The 9,197-nt window shown below is 32.3% G+C and overlaps 1 non-coding gene across 1 annotated transcript; it reads left to right on the top strand.

Moving 5' to 3' along the window:
- The first annotated feature begins 7,035 nt into the window (after positions 1-7,035).
- TRNAL-AAG lies at positions 7,036-7,117 on the top strand. Its single transcript has one exon. It is a non-coding gene; the product is annotated as a tRNA-Leu (tRNA).
- The last annotated feature ends 2,080 nt before the right edge of the window (positions 7,118-9,197 follow it).

Raw genomic sequence — 9,197 nt, 5'->3', positions numbered from 1 at the left:
AGTTGGAAAGCAAACTTATTTTCTCGCAACATGTTACACTTTGTATAAAAAGGAGAGAACAAGTTTTTGTCGATGTCTTAAAGGAGTTAAGGTACCACAAGGATACTCTTCAAATGTAAAGAGTCTTGTATCTATGCAAGATATGAAACTAGTTGGCTTAAAAAGTCATGACTATCATGTTCTAATGCAACAATTATTGCTTGTGGCCATATGTGGAATCTTACTAAAAAATGTAAGGCTTACTATAATCCGATTATGTGCATTTTTAATTCCATATGTAGCAAAGTTATTGACCCTCAAAAGTTGGATGAACTTCAAGAAGAGATTTTTATCATATTGTGTCAACTAGAGATATTTTTTCCTGCAACATTTTTTTGAAATCATGGTGCATTTGATTGTTCATCTTGTAAAAGAAATCAATTTATGCGGTCCAGTTTATCTATGATGGATGTACCCAATGGAGCGATATGTGAGGATTTTGAAAGGATATGAGAAGAATCAATATTGGCCATTAGCTTCTATTATTGACAAATACATTGTAGAAGAAGCTATTGAGTTTTGTTCGGAGTACATGTCAAAAAAAATGTTGGTACTCCCGTAGAAGAAAGGAAAAGTCCTCAAAAGGTGTACATGTGGAAAACAAATCAAGACAAGAGTTTTTGCAAGCACATTTGTATATACTAAATAACACAAAGGAAGTCATATCATATTTAAATTGTACACAAGAACATTGCCATAAATAAAAACCCAAGACAATAAAAGAAATGTGTGTTGACACTAGTACAAAAAAGGATATTGGTTGTGGTTATTTTGGATATTGTGCTTCGATTGTTGAACCGAAGAATATATAGATGAGGTAAAAAAGGGTGGCCTTTTGGCCTCGGTTATGAACCTAAGGATTCAGTTCAAAAACAACTAGAGCCTAATACCCTTTCTGATTTAAATAACTTAAATGAAGTAAAAACAAAAAGGGAATAGGCCTCAGTTCCTTTAATAATTGAGGTATATTTCCTTCTAATTTAAAAGAAAAAGTTTGACACAATCCTGGATGCAATCCTCAGAACATGAAATGTGAGGAACAATGGAAAAGGATATAATCCCGAACACTTTTGGGAAAGCTAATAAATCCTACCATAGTCTAAGAGTACCTGAACATCAATGACAAGGAACACACGAATAACACCAAAAATGCAAAAGAAATAAAAAAAAATTCATTACTTCGACGTTGAGTGGCGGCCCGATGGAGAATGGAGGTTCTCATGATGCAACAATACCTAGACACAAATGGCAGCAAAAAAACCCAAACTTTATGACTAAAAAACCCAAGCAACACACAAGCAACACCAAAAACGCAAAAGAAGAAGAAGAAGAAGAAAAACTCATGACTTCAACATTGAGCGGCAACGCGACGAAGATTGGAGAATGGAGAAAGAAAAAGAAGAAGCATAAAAGGTTTTAAAAGAAGAAGAAGAAGCATAAAAGCATAAAATGGAGAAATAAGCATAAAAGAATGGAGAATGGAGCAACGACGTAGTGTTTCGCGAAAAATAAGACTTATGAAATTTTTGCGAAATTTAAAGTAGAGTTTTAGACCTCATTTATTAAAAAAACCAAAGTATATAGGGTGTATAGGCCTCAATTCTGTATCAACTAAGGCCTACACCTCTGTAATTAAATAAAATAATTAAAAAAAATAGTGGCAATTTTGAAATTTTTGCAAACTTATAGGGCTCAGTTTTGTACGAACTAAAGCATATAGGGTGTATATGCCTTTATTCTATAGCAATCAAGGCATATACATTTGTACCAAAATAAAATAATTAAAAAAGGAACGACAATTAAGGCCTATAAGTTTGCAAAAATTTCAAAATCGCCATTGCATTTTTATATCCCTCGTTTGCTTTTAAACCAAAACATATCACTCGAGTTAAAAAGTCAAAATTGCACTAGTGTGATAAAGCATAACAAAACTTTCATGTCTTGGTTTAAAAAAGAAATCATGAAGGATCCGTCTACATTTGAAATATTAACCTAGAATAAAGTTTGATGTTTTATGTTGCCTGGCTATTAAATTGATGGAACTTTGTTTTGTACAAAGTCTTAAGATGATAAAAGCACTGTGTAGAGTAGCAAAGTCACTTTGAAGGCATAGTCATTACAATTATGAACTTCAAAAGATTAAAATCTTATTGTGGGGTCCATGCCCCATTACGGTGTTTAGAAGAGATTTTGGAAGTTAGTTAGACCAAGTTTACTATATCTGTTTTCAAAAGCAAATGATGGACAACAAAACAGTTGTGAAAGATGATGAATCGGGGATGACATTGGTTAACTTTCGTAAGGTAGCATACAAAGATGAACCATTTATAATGGCATATCAAGCTTCACAAATCTTATGTCATTGATCCTGCATCTTACACAATAGAGATCAAGCTTCATACCAAAAGTGACCTTTCTTTGATTGTCAAAAAAATCACTTTTGATTGTACTCTCTTCGTTCTTATTTACGTTGACGACAATCTAATCTTAGGAAATAATACTCTTGGCATACATACTCTAATTGATTTTCTTCACACTAAGTATGCTTTGAAAGATTTAGTCACTTTACATTATTTTTTGGGCGTTGAAGTCTCTTAGCTGCTTGGTGGAGCCATGCACCTTTGTGAGTCCAAGTATGTTCGTGATCTTCTTCATACAGCCAACATGCTTGAAGCAAAACCCTCAACTTAAACTCATGGTTTCTTCTCTTTTCCTAACAAAAGAAGGAACTTCACCTGTTTTAGATCCCTTTTTCTATTGTTTGATTTTTAGTGTCCTTCAAACTACACAATTTTTTTTAGTTTAAACAACAACTTAAAAATGTTTTCGAAAGTAAAAAAAAAAATCGTGGCCTTAATTTAGGCAATGATTTTACCATGATTTTCCAAGTCGAGGAGTATGCAACTACCGCCATTGCTCAAAGACAACAGTTTTTTTTTACTAATTTAAATTCTTGTGCCAACACATTTTAAAATGTTGTGTATTCTTTAGGCAATGATAATTTAATTATTGCGTTTATGTTTAGAAAATAATTATTTAATCTCTCTTTGAACAATTAGTTCATTGGGAATTAAACTTGTGACCTTGGATCTAATACCAATTGTTGAATTAAAAACTTACCACTAAATCAAAAGCTATTGCTAATAGCTATGGTAAAATTCTTTCTACTTAAGATTGTAGCAACAAAAGTATCATGATTTAATTATGACTTACTCCACCTACCCTCCACCAGGAGACAATTGATGACCTTTACAACAATTTATTTATTATTCAGTCACAAGATGGTAATTGAAAAATATTTAAAGTTAAATTACCATAATTTTAAAAATGTAGTGTAAACTATCAATATATTAACAACTATTGCTTATAACTATCAACATATTCTACCATATTGTTTAAAATAGTTAGGCACCTTTTTTTTGTATGCTCTTAAGGTTTAAAACAAATAAAACTTACTATATAACGGATAATAAAAAATTGTGACTAATTTCTATTTTACACAATGGTTTTTCAGTCATTAGCACGTTAGGTTGCCTAATCTACAGACATGAAGAAGATTCATGGTGCATAATATAACATAGAAGGAAACAACACAATGAAAATGCCACAATTTTATTATTTTGTCCACATTTTCCATGGGCAACATTTAAAAAAATGTTGGCTGAATAATCAACGGTTTAGAAAATGTGGCCTTTAGTAGTTTTAAACCACACTTATATATTTGTGGCCTTTTCTATATTTAGGCTATAATTTTGTACATGTGGGCTAGTTCAATGTAGTCTAAAGTAGAAAATGGTGTAGTGTTAATACCTAACCATCACGTGTCCTAAAATTGCATATTCTGTAAACACAGCCTCTTAGTATATGCATGATCCTCCTGAGCATCATTTTAGGGTTTTTAAAAGAATCTTACACTATCTTGTTGGTATTGTCAACAATGGTCTCATACTTTGTATTGTTCGTGCTCTTCATATTTTTTGTTTTAGAGACTCTAACTGGGCAACTGATCTAGATGACTGGAATAACTACAATCGGTTATTGCATCTATCTTGGTAAATTCCTTACTTATAGAGCTTCGTGTTCACTCGACCATTCCAAATCTATATTTAGACAATCTTGGTGTTATCCTCATAGCTTTCGAAACCCGTAAAGCACTCTAGGTCTAAACATTTTGAGCTTGACTTACATTTTGTTAAGGGCTACGTGCAACAATGGTGTCTTCAACTTATACATCTTCCTTCATGTTTCAAATTGCATATTCTAACCAAACCCATATCCTCTTCATCTTCTGTTTTTTTTTTAGAAATAAAATTATGGTTGGACTCATTCCCACCATAACTTTATGGTGTGTTTGGATGAGACAATTTAAGAAAGTAATTCATTCATTTGTAGGATTTGAATTTCTTTGAAGTAAAATGAATTGTTTGGATAAGGAAATTAAAAGCAAATTGAAATGAGGAATTTTAAGAAGGTATTTCAAATAACTAAATTAATAGAATTTGAAATTCACTTAAAAAATAAGGAAATTGAAATTTCATAACTTATGGAATTCCTCATTGGTCAAGATAAAAAAAGGTAAGGGCTGACTCAACCAATAATCGACTAGGATTGACTCAGTCGAATTCGTTAAATTTCTATTGGTGCAAACTTAGCAAAATTTGGTTCGGATTGACTTGATCAAATTTGGCCAAATTTGGTTGGGGACGACTCAACCGAGTTTGACCAAATATTTGGCTAGGGCCAACTCGACTGAATTTGGCTGGAGCCAACTCAATCGAAATTTGGCTAGAGCTAAGTAAGGCCAAATTTTAGTCGCGAACAACTTGACTGAATTTAGTTAGGGCCGACTCAGCCGAAATTTGACTAGGATTGACTCGATTAAATTTGATAAAAAAGTACACACATTTGATAATTTTTTTAATATTATTTGTTGTTTATTCTTATAATGTAAAATACTATTTTGATATATTTTATATAATTATTTTTTATATTTTAACCCATTATCATACTGTAATTTTATCACTATAATTGTATAAATAAATTTTATTTACTATAATATAAAATTTTATCATAATTGCCATGAATTTCTTTTTATCACCATCCAACATATATTGAGGTTCGAAAGATACAATATCTATGATAAAATTTTATTATTATTATTAGTTGAATATTTATTCTTTGAGTTATTTTAATCAGGTGATGTATTATAACTTTTATTAGCGTATAAAAAAAGGTTCATTAGAATTTAAAAAATTGAAATACACAGACATTTAAAATATATTTTAATTTGAATATTTTTTTTTTATATTAAAAAAATGAACTAGAATTCATTAAAGTTTGCAAATTTAAAATATGTTTTGATTGTCATGAAATTTTATTTGTATTAGAATTTGAAATGTATACATTTATAATATAATTTCTTTATAAATATTTTATATCGAAGAAACAATTATCCTCTTAATATTGAATATTTGATAATATTATTTTATCCAAACAAGAAATTGAAATGTAAGATATTTAAATTACTCTACCCAAATAAATTGTTCAGAAAATGAAGGAAATTCAATTGTAAGAAATTTAAATGCAATGCATTTTAATTTATTAGAATTATTGAAATGTTTCATCCAAACATAAAGTTAAGGGAGATATTATGTGAAATTGTTATGCATGCTTCCATGCAATGTTCCCTATATAAGTCTTTTTCTTATGTACTTCAATGATAATAATAATAATACAATTTTTTTATCTACATAATTATCTCTCTTTCTTATCTGCATAATTATCTCTCATTCTTATCTGCATAATTATCACATTTTAATATTAGTAGATGCTGAATAAGGTTATAAATGAAATTTTTGTATCAATTGCAAAGTGTTATTCAATAAACAAATTGAGCAACTTCCATTACCAACTCTACTTCTAAATTTTTACGTGATAGAACCATAATCAATCACAATCTTTTACTGAAAGCTGATATAAGTAATCAAAGTTGAGATGGCCGAGTTGGTCTAAGGCGCTAGATTAAGGTTTTGGTCTGAAAGGGCGTGAGTTCAAATCCCACTCTCTACAACAAAAAATTTTCTTCAATCTCTAAAGTATTTTTTATTTTATCATACTCTAAATTCTCTAAAATTGTTTCAAAGACACACATTTAATAATTTTTTTTAATAACATTTGTTTTTATTCTTATAATGTAAAATACTATTTTGATATACTTGTTTTTTATTTTGTAATTCATTATCATCCTATGAATTTTTTTATGCATGCTTCCATGCAATGTTCCCTATATAAGTCTTTTTTCTTATGTGCATAACTATCTGCATAATTATCTGTCTTCGTATCTGCATAATTATCTCTCATTCTTATCTGCATAATTATCACATTTTAATATTAGTAGATGCTGAATAAGATTATAAATGAAATTTTTGTATCAATTGCAAAGTGTTATTCAATAAACAAATTGAGCAACTTCCATTACCAACTCTACTTCTAAATTTTTACGTGAGAGAACCATAATCAATCACAATCTTTTACTGAAAGCTGATATAAGTAATCAAAGTTGAGATGGTCGAGTTGGTCTAAGGCGCCAAATTAAGGTTTTGGTCTGAAAGGGCGTGGGTTCACATCCCACTCTCAACAACAAAAAATTTTCTTAAATCTCTAAAGTATTTCTCATTTTATCATACTCTAAATTCTCTCAAATTGTTTCAAAGACACATATTTGATAATTTTTTAATAACATTTGTCTTTTATTCTTATAATGTAAAATACTATTTTGATATACTTGTTTTTTATTTTGTAATTCATTATCATCCTATGAATTTTGTTTATGCATGCTTTCGTGCAATGTTCCCTATATAAGTCTTTTTTCTTATGTGCATAACTATCTGCATAATTATCGAGCAACTTCCATTACCAACTCTACTTCTTAAATTTTACGTGATAGAACTACAATAAATTACAGTCTTATACTGAAAGCTGAGATAAGTAATGAAAGTTGAGATGGCCGAGTTGGTTTAAGGTGCCAGATTAAGGTTCTGGTCCGAAAGGGGCGTAGGTTCGAATCCCATTTTCAACAACAAAAAATTTTCTTAAATCTCAAAAGTATTTTTCATTTTATCATACTCTAAATTCTCTCAAATTGTTTCAAAGACACACATTTGATAATTTTTTTAATAACATTTGTTTTTTATTCTTATAATGTAAAATACTATTTTGATATACTTGTTTTTTATTTTGTAATTCATTATCATCCTATGAATTTTTTTATGCATGCTTCCATGCAATGTTCCCTATATAAGTCTTTTTTCTTATGTGCATAACTATCTGCATAATTATCTGTCTTCGTATCTGCATAATTATCTCTCATTCTTATCTGCATAATTATCACATTTTAATATTAGTAGATGCTGAATAAGATTATAAATGAAATTTTTGTATCAATTGCAAAGTGTTATTCAATAAACAAATCGAGCAACTTCCATTACCAACTCTACTTCTAAATTTTTACGTGATAGAACCATAATCAATCACAATCTTTTACTGAAAGCTGATATAAGTAATCAAAGTTGAGATGGTCGAGTTGGTCTAAGGCGCCAAATTAAGGTTTTGGTCTGAAAGGGCGTGGGTTCACATCCCACTCTCGACAACAAAAAATTTTCTTAAATCTCTAAAGTATTTTTCATTTTATCATACTCTAAATTCTCTCAAATTGTTTCAAAGACACACATTTGATAATTTTTTTAATAACATTTGTTTTTTATTCTTATAATGTAAAATACTATTTTGATATATTTTATATAATTATTTTTTTAACTCATTATCATACTATTATTTTATCACTATATTGTATAAGTAAATTTTATTTACTATAATATAAAATTTTAATCTAATTGCCATGGATTTCTTTTTATTACCATCCAACATATATTGAAGTTCAAAAGATACAATATTTATGTTAGAGCCTAAGTCAAGGCCTGGCCCACGGGATAACAAAACGTCATTAATACGCGTGGACCCCAATAATTAAAGGTACGCATTCATTAATTACAGATTTGACCTTTTTGAGAGTTTTGACTCACTTGAGCTTCGAAGTCTCTTCTGCAGTTAACCCCTTCTGGGTCCAAACCGATATGTACAGACCGGGAAGAAGCCAACTGAGGAGATAGCGGACTACATGGTAAGGTGATGCTTGTGCCTAACTCATCTTATTTGTTCTCTCCCAACAAGCCATATCCCCCATCACAACCTTACCTCTACCTTCCCCGCTATGATCACTCAACCCATCCCACCCCACTTGCTCCCTCCCCACCAGCCTAGATGCCGTCACCCCTTCACCGACTTTATCGCCAATACCCCTCTTCCTGTCCAATGGAAACCTTTCACCCTAGACCGCTATACTGGCGAAACCGTCCCTGACGAACACCTCAAAGTCTACATCACCCATGTCGCCCTGTACACGTCCCAAGATGCAGTCTTCTGCAAAGACTTCCCCACCACCCTCAAGGGTCCTGCCCTATAATGGTTCACAACCCTTCCGCCTTACTCCATCGACAATTTCGACGTTCTTTCCTACATGTTCTCCACCCATTTCGCTGGCAGCCGTTCACACCAAACTACCACAATCTCCCTCCTGGGCATTAGACAAGAACAAGGCGAACCACTCAGAGCGTTCATAGATCACTTCAGTAAGGCAGCTCTTCGCACCCCACACCTCAACCAGGAGATGATACTCCAGTGCATGGCACTTACCCTACAACCCGGCCCCTTCGCCAACAATGTCTACCTCTACCCACCTGCCTCTATGCATGAACTCAAACTACGTGCAGCTGACTACGTCCGCATGGAGGAAATGCAAACCCTCCACACCAAATTTTGTAATGACTATGCAGCCACCACCGCCAACCCTACCCCGCAACCTCCCCGCCTTGATGCCCGCCCACGCGAGCCCCGCCAACCTCGCTTCACCAGATATGCCCCCCTTACCGTAGCTCGCTCCCGCATCCTCGATGAGGCCCTACAAGCTGACCTAATCCCTCCACCACACAAGACAACCACCCCTCCTAATGCGGACATGACCAAATATTGTCGCTACCACCGCAACCATGGCCACACTATAGAAGAATGCAAAGCACTCCAGGATAAAATAGAAGAACTGG

This window comes from Vigna unguiculata, chromosome 11, assembly GCF_004118075.2.
Source record: "Vigna unguiculata cultivar IT97K-499-35 chromosome 11, ASM411807v1, whole genome shotgun sequence".
Taxonomy (NCBI): Eukaryota; Viridiplantae; Streptophyta; class Magnoliopsida; order Fabales; family Fabaceae; genus Vigna; species Vigna unguiculata.
Note: the sequence above shows the minus strand (reverse complement) of the source record. Positions and strands in the feature narration are given on the sequence as shown.